The sequence below is a fragment of the Lolium rigidum genome, chromosome 6, assembly GCF_022539505.1.
Source record: "Lolium rigidum isolate FL_2022 chromosome 6, APGP_CSIRO_Lrig_0.1, whole genome shotgun sequence".
Lineage (NCBI taxonomy): Eukaryota > Viridiplantae > Streptophyta > Magnoliopsida > Poales > Poaceae > Lolium > Lolium rigidum.
In genome coordinates this window covers 296,941,054-296,958,068 of record NC_061513.1, presented here as the reverse complement: position 1 = coordinate 296,958,068, position 17,015 = coordinate 296,941,054, and positions in this window count along the sequence as shown.

Genomic DNA, 17,015 nt, shown 5'->3' with positions numbered 1-17,015 from the left:
GTGAGTTCTTGGTGAGTATATGATCAATAAAATGACCTGGGGTTGTTACCCATGACATGTAGAGCTTCTCAACCTTACTTAGTCAGGACCACTGACTTATGTTTGATACCTGCTACTTCATCAATCTCTTTTTATATAAAAATAAACAAATGGGAGTGCTGCCCCTTAGGTGCATGCTAAATTAACGATAGTAGTTTAGGTAGCTTGCAAAATAGGAGTGGCTAAATTCTGGATACCAATTCAAGAGTACCTTGTATGTTATAGAACTGCTGCACCTTAGGTGCATGGTTAACATATAAAACTGTAATATAAAGTGGGTTCTACAACTGTCATATTCATATGGTGATGCTCTGATTTTAAATAGAAGAGACATCAGATGATTGTATTCAGCTAACGGTAGTTGATCATCTTCTTATAGAAGGACATGGTTAATTAAACTTTGCGTGTGTATGTGAACCGTATTATGCTTCTGGTGTTTATATATAAGCTCTAGAGCAGCTCTTCATACATATATTGCTGAAATTAATTCCTTAGTATTCTAATTGATTGTTTGATCAACTTCGTCAAGTTCACATGTATGCTTGATATGCTACTGATTTTACTTGTTGTCATATATTTGTTTAGGCTATTGGTGAGTTCTTGATGAGTATATGATCAATAAAATGACACGGGATTGTTCCCCATGACATGTAGGAGCTTCTCAACCTTACTTAGTCAGGACCACTGACTAATGTTTGGTACCGCAAGTTCATCAATCTCTTTTTATATAAAAATAAATAAATGGGACTGCTGTCCCTTAGGTGCATGCTAAATTAATGTTAGTAGCTGAGCTAGCTTGCAAACTACGAGTGGCTAAATTCTGGATGCTAATTCAAGAGCACCTTGTATGTTGTAGCACTGCTGCACCTTAGGTGTATGGTGAACATATAAAACTGTAATATAAAGTGGGTTCTACAACTATCATATTAGTACGCTGATGCTCTGATTTTAAATAGCAGAGAAATGAGATGATTGTATTTAAGTTTTGCTGGCATATGTTGCAATTATAGGGCATATCAGCATTTAAGTACAGTCTAGCTAGGATTTTGGCTTTAATATGATGCACATGATTTACCTCATACTACTTTCTACACAAAACAAATGTACAACTAGTAGCCTGTATAAGATGCCCTCTTGCTCAATCTATTAGTTGCTGCCAATAAACCAAGCTGATTTACCATCATGCCTTGTTTCTTGCTGTTCCAGGTTTATCACGACGAGGAGGACTATATTATGGCAGCTGCAAGAAGCTGTACGCAGTACCTGCCTGCCTGCAGCAGCCTCATGCTCGCGGCAAGGACTACTTTATCTTCACACATTATTTCATCATTAGTATTCTCTTCTCATCATTCGCTTTGTTTGTCATCGCAGAATTTCTTGCTGCCGCTCGTACTGAATATGGAGATTGCCTATAGCTGAATAATGGGCAACAGGTTCTCTTACTCCACTCTGATGCGGGGGGAAAAGAACAAGTGCAATGGATAGGTGCATCTCTGCCTTTTAATAATAATTGTGGTGTTTGCCTTCCCATGCAATGCAAATGTTGGTGATCGCGAAGGTTGTGAATTTAGCTTCTTTTTGTGACTGCTCATTTCTGTTTGTGATGTTTTGGCTGCCACATAATCATTGCTCCAGAGAATGGTTCGAGCTAATTTGGACCTGACAATTGCTAAATTACCTTGCTGGGTTGGACTGTTCAGTTTCAGTAACGAGAATTTTTAGAATTTCATTGATCTCTTCTTGAAAAGTGGGAGTGATGCTTGCTTGGATGTATTCTTAATTAACGCTATTTGATGATCTTTTTGTAGAAATACATGGTTACTTAAACTCTGCTTGTGTATGTGAAGTGCGTTATGCTTCTGGTATTTATATATGAGCTCTATAGCAGCTCTTTATCCATACTTATTGCTAAAATTAATTCCTTAGTATTCTAATCGATTGTTTGATCAACTTTGTCAAGTTCACATGTATACTTGATATGTTACTCATTTTACTTGCTGTCCTATATTTGTTTATGCCATTGGCGAGTTCTTGATATGATCAATAACATGACATGGGATTGTTCCCATGACATGTAGGAGCCTCTCAACCTTACTTAGTCAGTGGTCAATGTTTGGTACCCGCAAGTTCATCAATCTCTTTCCATATATGAATAAATAAATGGACTGCTGCCCCTTAGGTGTATGCTAAATTAACGATAGTAATTTAGCTAGCTTGCAAACTATGACTGGCTAAATTCTGGCTACTAATTCAAGAGTGCCTTGTATGTTATGGAACTGCTGCACCTTAGGTGTATGGTGAACATATAACACTGTAATATAAAGTGGGTTCTAGAACTGTCATATTCATATGCTGATGCTCTGATTTTAAATAGCAGAGACATGAGATGATTGTATTTAAGTTTTGCTGGCATATGCTGCAATTATAGGGCATATCAGCATGTAAGTACAGTCTGGCGAGGATTTTGGCTTTAATATGATGGCATGATTTAGCCCATGCTTTCTATAGAAAAACTAATGCTAATAGGTTGTCATGTTTGTCGAATGAAAACACTCCTGCCGATTTATTAGTTGCTGCCAGTAAACAAAGCTGCTATAGAACTGGCCATGATGCCTTGTTTCTTGCTGTTCCAGGATTATCACGACGAGGAGGTGACTATATGGTAGCTGGAAGAAGCTGTAGTAGCTGCCCGCAGCAGCCTCATGCTCATGGCAAGGGCTCCAGCGGTGCTGCTGCTGCTGGGTACACCCTCGCCTCCCATGCCGCAACCGTGGGGTGCTGGCAATGGCTACACCATCTCCGGTGATCTGCTCAGGTTCCCTTCTTCCTCTTTTGCATGCTCTCTAGGTTGGCTGCAGCTATTTAGTGGTTGTCTCCTGTCTAGGACATCATAAATATATTGGCCATGTCTTGTTCTTTAGTACTAGTCCTACTCATGCCTCCCCGATGGACTTTGTTCATCTTCAAGTTATTTCTGTTTCCAAGTAATTGTTTGCTTCTCACTACGACAATGCTTGTAGAATGTAGATACATATGAATTCTCAAGCTTGTGTGTAGCTCAATCAAGATTTTGCTGTTGGCACCCTCAAGTTCGTCCCCCATATCTTTTGGTTAATAAATGCGAGTGTTGTTGCTACTGCTTAGGTAGTTGATGATCTTCTTATAGAAGGACATGGTTAATTAAACTCTGCTTGTGTATGTGAAGTGTGTTATGCTTTTGATGTTTATATATGAGCTCTAGAGCAGCCCTTCATCCATATTTATTGCTGAATTTAAATCCTTAGTATACTAATTGATTGTTTGATCAACTTGTTCAAGTTCACATGTATACATGATATGCTACTGATTTTACTTGCTGCCCTATATTTGTTTATGCTATTGGTGAGTTCTTTGTGAGTATATGATCAACAAAATGACATGGGATTGTTCCCCATGACATGTAGAGCTTCTCAATCTTAACTTAGTCAGGACCATTGACTTATGTTTGGTACCTGCAAGTTCATCAATCTCTTCTTATATAAAAATAAACAAATGGGACTGCTGGCCCTTGGGTGTATGCTAAATTAACGATAGTAGTTTAGCTAGCTTGCAAACTAGGAGTGGCTAAATTCTGGATACTAATTCAAGAGTACCTTGTATGTTATAGAACTGTTGCACCTTAGGTGTATGGTGAACATATAACACTGTAATATAAAGTGGGTTCTAGAACTGTCATATTCATATGCTGATGCTCTGATTTTAAATAGGAGGGACATCAGATGATTGTATTTAAGTTTTGCTGGCATATGTTCCAGTTATAGGGCACATCAGTATTTAAGTACATCTTGATTGCTTTTCTTTCCCATGCATATTGCTGCATTGACGCAAATTCTCATGTGCAGGGAGCTTGGCCCCAGACGGCCCTGCTGACGGGAGCAAGGACGGCCCTGCTGACCGGAGCAAAGACGGGGTGTCATCGATGAGTGTGGCTGCGTGCTTTGTTTTCACCACGATATCGTCGATGTAGGCTTCAATGTTTCTTCCAATCTGCTCCGCGAGGCAGGCTTGCATGCAGCGTTGATAAGTAGCCCCTGCATTTTTTAACCCGAAGGTCATAACGTTGTAGCAGAAAACGCCGTGTGGAGTGATGAACGCGGTTAGCTCCTGGTCCTCCTTCTTCAGTTTGATCTGGTTGTACCCGGAGTACGCATCGAGGAAAGAGAGACGATCTCATCCGGCTGTAGAATCGACTATCTGATCTATTCGAGGCAATGGGTAATGATCTTTCGGGCAGTGTTTGTTAAGGCCAGTGTAATCGATGCACATGCGAAGGGCGGTTGTGTCCTTTTTTGGCACCATGACTGGGTTAGCCACCCATTCAGATTCCTTAAGCTCTCGGATGAATCCCGCCTTGCGGAGCCGATTAACTTCTTCACCGATTGCTCTTCTTTTGGGTTCGGAGAATCGTCGCATCGACCGCCGTATCGGCTTGGCTGTCGGGTCAACATTTAGGGCGTGCTCAGCCGAGTTCCCCGGGGATACCTCGGCATGTCGGATGGTTCCCATGCAAATATCTCCCAGCCGCTCATGGAGGAACTCGATGAGCGCGCTTTCTATGCGACATCTAGGTCAGCCGAGGTGTTGACCGTTTTCTTCGGATCGTAGGGTGCACCTGCAGCTTCTTAGTTTCCTTTGCGTATCGAACTCATCGGATCTTGCGTTTCGATTGTCGGCCGGTGGCCGTGTGTGATCCGTAATGGCGTCGATCGCGTTGAGTTCTTCCTTGGCTCCAAATTTCGAGGCGATCTTCTGAAATTCCCCGTCGCAGCTTGATCCGACCGAGCGAAGCTGCCGTGAACGGTTATTGGGGTCCCGTTGTTGCCTGGCATCTTTAGCTTTAGGTATGCGTAATGAGGCACGGCCATGAATTTGGCAAACGCAGGTCTGCCGAGGATGGCGTGGTACTGAGACTCCCAGTCGACTACCTCGAACTCAATCCTTTCTTTCCTGAAATTACTGGGCGTGCCGAAGACTACGTCCAATGATGTTTTACCCAGCCGAGTAGGCGGGTCGAGTCGGTATAATGCCGTGGAACCCCGTGTCGGATTCTTTTAGCATGTCGATCGTTAGACCCATTGCCCTCATTGTGCCGGCGAATAACAGGTTCAAGCCGCTTCCACCGTCCATAAATACTTTGCCCATATTGTATCCTCCAATCCGTGCTTCCGAACGAGGGCCGCGTGACCGGGCCTTGGGACGGCCTTCGGGTGATCCGCCCTGCTGAAGGTGATGCTCTGATCTGACCAATCGATAAAATCCGGCGTATCAACCATGGCAACTTCCGCGTATTTTACTTCTCGGGAGAACTTTTTGATTTCTCTTTTCGAAAAGCTAGTCTTGTGGATCATGTTGATATGTCCACGCAGTGCTGGGAATGCCTCGACTGGTTCATATTCGTTTTTTTCCATTGGTTCGTATGGTTCTGGTACATATGGCTCTGGCTGACGACCATAGGACCTCGCCTTCTCTTCCATTATGCGAACTCTTGATGTGGCTTCAGCTCTAAGATCGTCGCAGAACTGCCGAATCTCAAGGAAGTGTCGGCAGTTTCTTAACAGATGGCTGGACTTCTCCCGACCATCCTTAGGATCGAAATAAGAGTGGAGGTAACACGGTGCTTCAAGCTGCTCTGTAGCTGAGAGGTGTGGAGAACGGATGCGTCCTCTGATTGATGACATGTCATAGCATTGAGAGTGGGCTGCTGTTTGGCCTTCCTCTTCATGGTGCGAACTCCTTCGTCTCTTTCTTTGTCCAGTCGTGGCGTCGAGATTTTCCCGGTCGCTCTCTCGCATGTTTCTGGGCGAAGCCTTTAGGGTTGCTGCCGAAGGGACACCTTCCTGGGACGCGCCGGCCCCGGGGAGGCGGAGAAAAACCTCCGGAGTCGACGACGAAGTGGACGCCACTGAAAACAGCTTCCGTGTTACAAGATGTTGCCATAAAGTTCGGGTGAAGCTCTTCCCGGTGCGGTACAAATTCGAAGGATCCGCAGCGGATCGGGTCTCTTGACTTTGCTGGCGTCGGTGACTCGAGTAAGAACGCCGCGGACGTAACTGGTGCTGCCGATGACCTGCCTTGTGCCAACAGGTTTCCCACAGACGGCGCCAATTGTCGAGGGTACTCCTCGCCAATGCCCTCCGATAGGGGCTTAGGGTTGACGGAATCCCGCAAGCTGACATGAGACATCGGTTCACGAGACAAGCGGGGAGAGCGATTTACCCAGGTTCGGGGCCCTCGATGAGGTAAAACCCTTACGTCCCGCCTGTCCGTTCTTGATTATGATGATAATGGGTTACAATGGGGTGCCGAATAGTTCGGCTGAGATCTCGTCGAGATGGCTATTGCTATGATGACCTAGCTCTAAGCTTTTTCTCGGCTAAGATTGCTAAGATTGATTCTGTCCCTCGGCAGCCCCTCTCCTGGCCTTTATATAGGAGGCCAGGTCTCAGGGGTCCTAGCCGAGTACGACTAGGTTTACAGTAGTTTAGATCCAATCTTTCCTTGTTTGTTCGCTTCCTTGTCTTGCTCGTCAAGGAATCTTCTAGTGCGCCGACCTAGTGGCCCATCTCGCCTTCGGGTATCTTCATGGGCCTCCAATTTGTCAGTACCAGATAGGGCAATACTGGTTACCCGAAGGGTAATGCCCACATCACAAAGCTCCCCCTCAATGTGTGCATATCAACTAATTACATTTGAATACAAATACACAATAATTTTAGAGAGACTCTACTTCACAAATACAAACAAACATGGGCATAGTATGATATATGTGAGTTATAGGATTGAATTTCATACCTTTGCCTTGATAAATCAATTAACTCTCCCAATGAATCAATATGCCAACAATAATGTGATGATAATTGATGGTTGCAAGTACACAAATCAGTTGTAGCTAGTTTCGAAATAAGAGTATCTAACCATGAGGAACTACTAGTAATGATCTTGATATCCCTTGCTGCTTTCTACTAGAGATTACTTAATAATTGTTTTCTAATTTCAAAATGATAAAAGGGGGTGTTGTAAATGGTTGCAGGAAAAGTAAATAAAGCAGTAAAAGGGTTATATAAAAAGGGTTGGAACTTTACAAGACAAAGTGTTCTCAGGGATTATTGGATCCACCTATAGCACTAGGACTCGTGTTAATCAAGATGAAATATGATTTCAAGCATGTTGTGTGTGGGAGAGCTCCGTAATAAGATGCACCCAGAAAGTCATCGGTCATCGCATCTCTAAATAACCAAAACATCTAGCCTTTTGCGGCCACATATGAACTAGTGCTATTAAGGGGCGTACCTCATGGTCATCGATATGAGCTTTATGAATCCCTCTTATCCCCCTTATCCATGTGTCAAATCGCTGATACGGTAATATCACTTCTCGCCGTTCGCTTTAACACACTTCAAAGAGTAGTTCGCTCTCAAGACCAATAGGCAATATTACATGGTGCACACCATTTAATTACAAGAGAGAAAACTAACACACATTAATACTTGAAACTATAGATCATCTTAGATTCATCTCATATTCATGCTAGGGTTTCTCCATTTCCCCAAGAACTAATAAGACTACTCACACATGGAGGCAATCAAGAACATCATCATAATCCTATGGAATGAACTAGAGGAATGGAATGAATTCGAATACAAATCCACAATAGCAATCAAGATTACAACTATGGTTGGAGGATGAGGTACGTTCTGCAGCTACAATTTGAGCCCTGCACCAACAATGTGGCCGAGTACGAGGTGATCCTCCACGGCATGCGCGTTGCCAAGGAAATGGGCGCAACTCGCCTCCGCTGCTTCGGCGACTCCGACCTAGTCGCTAGCCAAACATCCGGCACCTGCGATGCCACCGATGCCAACATGGCCACCTACAAGAGGGCAGTCGATCAGGCCGAAGCCAACTTCACTGGTTACATCGTCGAGTGGGTCGACAGGCGCAAGAACAAGGAGGCTGATGTGCTCTCCAGACTTGGCTCCAAGCGGCAACCACCACTGCCGGGCGTCTTCCTCGACATTCTCACCCGCCCGTCGGTGCGATCGCCCCGCGAGATCGACATCACCGAACCCCTGGCTCCCGACTCGGTGCTCGTCGCAGTCGCCTTAGACGCTGGGGACTGGACGGAGCCGTACATGAATTAAGTACCTCTAGCGGCAAATGCTACCCATGGACGAAGCAGAAGCACGCATGATCGTGCGCCGATGCAAGTCCTTCACCAACATCAACAAAGAGATGTACAAGCGCAGTGTCACTGGAATCTTCCTGCAATGCGTCACCCCGGAGGAAGGTCACCAAATCTTGCGCGACATACACGCGGGCCACTGCGGCCACCACGCTGGCGCTCGCACCATCGTCGCCAAAGCCTTCCGTCACGACTTTTACTAGCTCACCGCCCATGTCGATGCTGCCAAGCTTGTCCGCGCATGCGCCGGTCGTTAGAAGTACGCGAGCCACTCGCACCTGCTAGGCTTTGCGCTGAAGACCATCCCGCTCACCTGGCCCTTCGCCATTTGGGGCATGGACATGGTGGATAAATTCAAGACGGCCCCCGGTGGCTACACACACCTCCTCAGTGCCGTCGACAAATTCACAAAATGGGTGGAAGCCAAACCCATCAAGAAGTGCGATGGCAAAACAGCGACTAAGTTCCTGCGGGAGCTGATATACTGCTACGGGTACCCGCACAACATCATCACCGACAACGGCACAAACTTCGCCAAGGGAGAAATGGCGGAATTCTGCGAAGACAACGGGATTCGACTCGACCTCTCTTCAGTAGCACATCCCGAGTCAAACGGCCAAGCAGAGCAAGCCAACCAAAGCATCCTCCATTGCCTCAAACCACGTCTGCAAGTACCCCTGGAGCGAGCCGCCGGATGCTGGGGGAGGAGCTCCCCTCTGTCCTCCCGGGCATCCGCACAACACCCAACAGGTTGATGGGGTACACCCCTTTCTTCCTGGTCTACGGGGCGACGTCATGCCCACGAACATTCACCACGACTCATCGCGTGTCGCCAACTACACGGAGGAAGAAAATGAGCTCGCCTGTCAGATCTGGATACAGGTGGACAAGTCCACGGACGAGCCCGCTTTGACCGCGTGAGCCGCCACTGCAAAATTAAGGATAAGCAGGTGCCTGCGGACGCACTAACGCAGACAGATGCAGGCTTCGCAGATTCCTGCGTCCGCGCGTGTGCTGCTACGGGGACAACGCTCGACATGTCCATGGCCTCCAGTGCGAGTCCGCGCGAGCTCGACAAGCCCATGGCGCTCCTCTCCCCCACCTTTGCCGCGAAGATGCACGTCTTCGAGCACCCGGCGCTGCACCAGAGCAGCCTACACCTTGCGGCCCCGCAGCGATAGCGGGGGCGCGGCGCGAAGCTGGTGGCCACGAACGCTGCAGCCGTCGCGGAGACCGCGTCGACGCCGTCAGAAACGAGCGGCAGGAAGCCGCGCGTGCTGGTGGCGGATGGCCGCATCGGCGGCCTAGTGTTCGCGCTATTGGCGCGGCGGAAGCGGTGCGCGCGGAGGGGCAGTACCGGTCCCATCCAGATCCCGAGCAACGCACAGGCGGCGCCATCGACATGTCTGTGGCCGACGAGGTGATGCGCGAGGGCTGCATGACCGGCGACCACATCAACAACCTCGTCGATGGCATCTCCAGCTTCTTATAACGGCGCAGTGCGGGGGGACGGGGATGGAGAGGAGGTGGCAGGGGCGCTCAGGCACTTGGCCATGGAGGGGATATTGCGGCGGTCATGCCGAAAGAGAGGGGAGGGGAGGGTAGACGACGATGGGTCGTCGGAGCCGGCCGTCGGTGAGCCCGCTCCAGCTGAGCAGCAGGTCGGTGAGCGGCGGCGGCGCTCGCAATCTGACTGGTGGAGAATAGGAGGTGCGGACTGCGGGCTGAGTGGGTAAGGCAGGACTGGGCCACAAAGCCCACTTTGGGGTAGCAGCTTATCCGCGACGCCAAGAGGCATTTCTTCCACGGCGCGGCTTAGCAGGCCTGCGGAAGCCTGCAGCCACCCCCATCCGGACTGTCAGAACAGAGTCGATCTCCTTGACGAGGACCGAGAACTCCCACTCTCTAGGACCGCCATCTACCAGTCAGGCCTCCGCCGATATCACAGTCGTCGTGTCCGCAGTCGCTCCTTTCGGGAAGGCGACCTTGTCCTTCGCCTCATATAGGACAAAAAGGGCATGCACAAGCTGTCGCCCCCATGGGAGGCCCATTCGCCATCAGCCGCGTGCTCGGCAACGACGCCTACTACCTCATAGATATGCGCAAGGACGATGACGGCAACCCGCTCACAAGAGAAATCCAGCACCCTTGGAACGTCAACATACTCCGCCGATTCTACACATGAGTCGCCATGTAGCCCCATGTGTTCATCGATAAATATGTGATTTCCTCCATATGTTTTCCATTCGCCGCCCCATTTTTTTTCGTGCCTCGCACTCGTATATCTCCCAAGTCACCATCACGAGTTGGACGCCATGCCACGCAGCTCAGGAACCGGTAGACTTTTGATCGCTTCTACTGACAGAGCATTCTACTACATCCAAGTAGCTCGGCTAGTGGGTCAGCGGTCGACAGGGCAGTCGCAATACCAGGGCTGCCCCAATCGTCGCACCTAACGCTGCATGTGAAAGCGGCGAGCAGATCCATTAGTGGGGTCGCTAGCTCGACCAGCCCTACGGGCCACATCGATCAAAATATTCTATACCATACATCATTGTCGTCTCTGGTTAGTCGAGGTCTCCTGGGGCATGTCTCAGGAGATGTCTCTTTACAATGTCAAATTTGTAGACTTGGCAAGCAGACACAATTACCTTATCCTACTAGCGAGTCAGTGTCTCAACGTCCTTTTGACTTGGTTCACTCTGATGTACGGGGTCCGGCCCCCTTTGCTTCGAAGCGGGGGGGGCATCGCTACTATGTGATATTTATTGATGATTTCTCTCGCTACACTTGGCTTTACTTTATGACATCTCGAAGCGAGGTTCTCTCCATATATAAGTGTTTTGCTGCCATGGTTCACACTCAGTATTCCACGCTGATTCGTGTGTTTCGGGTTGCTGCTGGTGAGTATATCTCCCAGATGTTACGAGGTTTTCTTGCTGAGCAGGGCACTCTTACCTAGTTCTCTTATCCTGGCGCCCATGCTCAGAATGGTGTTGTTGAGCTCAAGAATCGCCACCTATTTGAGACGGCTCGTGCGATGATGATCGCCGCCTCTCTTCCTCCTCACTTTTGGGCTGAAGCTGTGTTTGTATCCACCTATCTCATCAACATTCATCCCTTGTCTGCTCTGCAGGGTGCTATTCTTCTTGAGTGCCTCACTCGTCGTTCCCCTGATTAACTCGGCGTTCCGCCTATTTGGTTGCGTTTGCTATGTTCGTCTAGCACCACGTGAACACACCAAGGACGGGAATAGAGTGTGTTTTTCTTGGATGCAGTGATGAGCATAAGGGGTACTAGTGTTGGGAACCCGTTGGTCATCAGATGCGTATTTTTTAGGATGTGACTTTTGATGTATCCCGACCATTCTATCCCCGTCCTTCCTCCTCAGCCTTCTCTGTGGACATTATCTCCTTCCTCATGTTCCTTGACTCACCTCCCACTGTGCCTCAGGTCCCCGCTCCTCCTAGTCCCTCCACGTTTGACCCCACACCTTCTTCACCTACCAGCTCCTCCCCACCTCCCTCACCACCTTCCCCACCTTCCACCCTGCCGTATCCTTCCTTGCCTACGTCGATTCCTCCCTTCCAGTTTCACTACTCCGGTCGTCCACGTGATGACGATGATGATGCTCCTCCTAACATGCCTTCCACTTCTGGTGTGTCGTCTTCTCCGCCTGAGCCGACTCATAACCTTCATGCTCGGCCTCGTCCTCCGCCCAATCGCTACTCTCCCACTCGCTATGGTATTTCTGTTGTCCTTGAGCCGACCTCTTATCGGGATGCTATTGCTCATCTCCACTAGTAGGAAAAGCCTTATAGATGAGATCTTATTTCTGTGGCGCACCAGCTTCTTATGCGCCACAGAAATAATATCTGTGGCGCATGAGTCACGGTGCGCCACAAAAATAGCTTAGTTTTGTGGCGCAGTGCTAGTCCATGCGTCACAGAAATAAGGTGGGGCCCACATCCTGCCACCAACAATAATTGGTGTCGTTATTTCTGTGGCGCATGGACTAGCAGTGCGCCACAATAATTAGTGATTCTGTGGCGCACTACTTTGGGTGCGCCACAGAAATATGTGATTCTGTGGCGCACTGGTGCTGGTGCGCCACTGAAATTGTGCGTTTATATATCTGCCATACCCCCTCCCTCACCCGTACCCCTCTCCCCTCTCTTCCTCTCTTCCTCTCCCTACCGCCACGCGCCGCCGCCTTCCATAGTGAGCGCTGCCGTCGCCGTCGCCGCCGCCTTCCTCCGTGAGGGCCGCATGCCGCCACGCTCCACCCATCCCCGCCACCAGCAGCACAAGCCGCTGCGGCGTGGAGGAGGAGGGGCCGCCGCATCAAGGAGGAGGGGCCGGCGCCGCATCAAGGAGGAGGAGCCGCCGCGTCCTCCACCCCTGTCGTCATCGTCAACCTCCTCCTCCACCCCTATCGTCGGTGAGCTCTCTCCCCTCCCCTCCCTCTTCTTCTCCCGGGGGAGCACAAAGTGCTCGATGAAATGCTCGCGCGGCGGCCCCTCGTCCTTGACTCAGTGCGATGCATATGGATAGTTTCTGTGATGACTTATCATAGAACTTCTATGCCATCTGAGAGAAATAGGTACTACCTGATAAGAACAGATACTGCCTGATCTAGTTGGTCCTCCCTTTATTTCACCCCATATGGTCATGCAAATATAAGAACAGATACTGCCTGATCTAGTTGGTTTATACCTGTGGCTTGATCTTTTGGAATCTGGTGAACCATCTTCTGATGGTATGCTTGCTCCTCACTGCTTTATCAATTCCCTACTGATCCTAATTACCCATGAATATCTGGTGGTGTTCTTGTGTTGTTCTAATGGATTGATGAACTATAGAGAGGGTGTTCATGTGGTGTTGACAACACATGTGTTTGCATGTGTGTGTGAGCTGCTTGTAGTGACATATCACTTGACTGTTCAAGTTTCAATGTTGGTTACTTTTCCTCTAGTGCAAGGCACGGTTGAGCTGATGTTTATCCACTGTTGGCCTTTATTCTTGGTAGCTCAAAGTGTCATGCACATGTGGCTTTACCTTATGGGTGTACTATTATTCCGGGCCTCTCCTATTTAACTATATGGTTAAATTATCTGTTTGTCTTTTGTTAATCTCTCAGTGGCTGACAGTAACTAAATAAGCTTATGCTTAATTAGTCAGATATTGAATTAGTAAGATCAAGTAGTTGCTTGAGTTCCTGTTGGTAATCAATACCAACAGAGAGCTACTTTATTTTAAGTAGAATTTCTTTTAAGGACTCTAGCTAGATTAGAGGGGGAAAAGATTGCTGCTTTGTTGCCTATGATAATGGATCATCAAATGTTTCCCTTTGTCCCTGGTTGCCTCCTTAATTGATGCCTTATGATCCAAATGATCCAAGTCCCTTGCATGATCCCATTTGTCCCTAATGTTGCTTAAGATGAATAAATTCCCTCTAATCACCATTTGGAGATCAAGACTAGTTCTTGATTTCCATTAGCTAGACTCCAATATAAAAAATGTCTCCCAAATATGGAGACAAACATTTTAACATTACCCCAATGTTATTTCTCTCAAATGGACAGTTTCTGATGGTTTTAAAAGGCTAGGTGGTGCTAGGTGATTCAGTTGCCTACCAAGACTTGTCTCATCTGGTTAGCTGGCATATGCTATGTGTTCTTGCTTGTTTAGGCATATCTATCACTTACTGGATTTACTGGTTCTTGCTTGGCCTCTCTTTTGCCAGCATCACTTGGTCTATACCAAGTGATGAATAATCCCTTCGGAGCATCTGCTCCATGCTATGTGTGTTTGAGCATCTTGACTTATATCACCATGGTTGCTGGTTTGGTGGTGTTTTTGTACTTGCCGATGATTAGAATGTTTGGTCGATCACTACTCTCTGGGGTGGCGTGAGTGAACCTGGTGTGATGGCACAAATATCAATTTGTTGTGCATCCTACTTGGCTTCGCTTACGCCATCCCTGAATGTTTATATTTGTTTCGACCAACAAAGTATGAGGCATATGCTATCTAGGGTATACCACTTGGCTCTTTCTTTTATTTTAGTGCTGATGATTAGAATGTTTGGTCACCTATACACTCCGGGGCGGCGCAAGCCAGCCTGGTGTGATGGCACAAATATCAATCTCTTGTGCATCCTACCTGGCCTCGCTGACGCCATCCCTAAATGTTAATATTTGTTTCGACCAACAAAGTATGAGGCATATGCTATCTAGTTGATACCACTTGGCTCTTTCTTCCATTTTAGTGCCGATGATTAGAATGTTCGGTCAATCAGCATGAGTCCGGGTGACGCCGTGAGCTCTGGTGTGATGGCACAAATATCAATCTCTTGTGCATCCTACCTGGCCTCGCTGACGCCATCCCTAAATGTTAATATTTGTTTCGACCAACAAAGTATGAGGCATATGCTATCTAGTTGATACCACTTGGCTCTTTCTTCCATTTTAGTGCCGATGATTAGAATGTTCGGTTAACTGTACAGTCCGGGGTGACGCCAGTGAGCCGTGTGATGGCACAAATATCAATCTCTTGTGCATCCTACCTGGCCTCACTGACGCCATCCCGGAATGTTAATATTTGTTTCGACCAACAATGTATGATGCATTCCATTTAGTTCATACTAGCTACTTGTCTCTTATTTGAGTTGGCACTTCTTAATTGCATTGGCCTTTCTTCCATTTTAGTGCCGATGATTAAATTTTGTGGTCACTACACACTTGGGGGAGGCGCCAGTGAGCCTGGTGCGATGACACAAATATCAATCTCTTGTGCATCCTACCTGGCCTCACTGACTCCTTCCCTAAATGTTAATATTTGTTTCGACCAACAATCTATGAGGCCCTTGTCATTCCATTTGCTTTGGTATTTTCAAAATGCTGATGATTAAAATGCTTGGTCATCGTACACTCGGGGGTGGCATAAGTGAGCCTGGTAAGATAGCACAAATATCAATCTCTTGTGCATCGGACTTGGTCTCACTTACGCCATCCCTGAATGTTAATATTTGTGTTGACCAACAATGTATGAGGCATTTATTGATTATATGGTCTTTCTTCCATTTTAATTAGAGGGAACCGGATGAAGACCCCGATGCAAGTGAGCCTGGCGGGTAGAGAGGAGGAAGCAAAGGAGGAACCGGATGAAGACCACTTTTGTATCTCGAAATGCTGAAATTTGTATGAATTAAGAGTTGTATGTAAAACATTTGACACTTGCCACTATATATGTATCTCGATCGGGCTCTAAGTAATGTGATGATGATGTCTATATTATATCTGTGCAATGTACATGCTATTTATATTATATCTGTATATTTCTGTATGTTACTGTATATAACCTGTATATTGCTTTATATAACCTGTATGTGTATAGCAGGCAGTACAAAATTGTGTATAATACGAGCAAATTCTGTGGCGCACTGAAAATCAATTCTGTGGCGCACCTGTTTCTGTGGCGCACCTAAGCACTCGTGCGCCACAGAAACATGTGCCACTGAAAAAAAAAATTGTGGCGAAGTTTCTGTGGCGCACCGCCTGTGCGCCACAGAATGTGGTTTTTTGTGCGCCACTAATGAGCCTTTTCCTACTAGTGCTCGAATGGCAGCTAGCGTTAGCCGAGGAGATTGTCGCGTTAGAGCGCACTGGCACTTGTGATGTTGTTACTCCCCCTCCCTCTGTTCGTCCCATCACCTTCAAGTGGGTCTACAAGATCAAGACTCACTCAGATGGTTCTCTTGAGCGCTACAAGGCTCGTCTTGTGGCTCGCGGCTTTCAGCAGGAGCAGGGCCGCGACTACGATGGGACCTTTGCTCCGGTGGCTCACACGACCACTGTTCGCACTCTCCTTGTTGTTTCTTCTATTCATCACTGGTCTGTCTCCCAGCTTGATGTTTAGAACGTGTTTCTCAACGGCGAGTTACGTGAGGAGGTCTATATGCAGCCAACTCCAGGGTACTCTATTCTCGATGGCATGGTCTGCCGTCTCTAGCGCTCCCTCTATGGCCTTAAGCAAGCCCCTCATGCCTGGTTTGAGCGCTTTGCCTCTGTGGTGACTGCCGCCGATTTTTCTCCTACTCCACATGATCCCGCACTCTTTGTCCACACATCTTCTCGTGGTCAGACTCTTCTTCTCCTATATGTCTAAGACATGATCATCACTGGTGACGACTCTGAGTATATTGCCTTTGTCAAGGCCTATCTCCGTGAGCAGTTTCTCATGACTGATCTCGGTCCTCTTCGCTACTTCCCTGGGATTGAGGTTTCAACTACCTCTGATGGCTTCTATATCTCCCAGGAGAAGTACATTCAGGACCTTCTTACTCGTGCCACTATTGGTGATGAGCGCACCATCGAGACTCCTATGGAGCTCAATGTGCATCTTCGCTCCACAGATGGTGATCCTTTGCCTGATCCGACGTGCTACCGTCACTTGGTTGGGAACCTTGTCCACCTTGCTGTCACTCGTCCTGACATCTCCTATCCTGTTCACATTCTGAGTCAGTCCATCTCTGCTCCCACCACCGTCCACTACTGTCACCTTCTTCGTGCCCTCCGATATCTTTGTGGCATGATCTCCCATCACCTTTTCTTTCCTCATTCCAGCTCCTTACAGCTCCAGGCCTACTCAGATGCTACATGGGCTAGTGATCCATCAGATCGCCGGTCCCTTTCTGCCTACTGTGATTTTCTTGGTGGTTCTCTCATTGCTTGGAAGACAAGAAACAGACCGC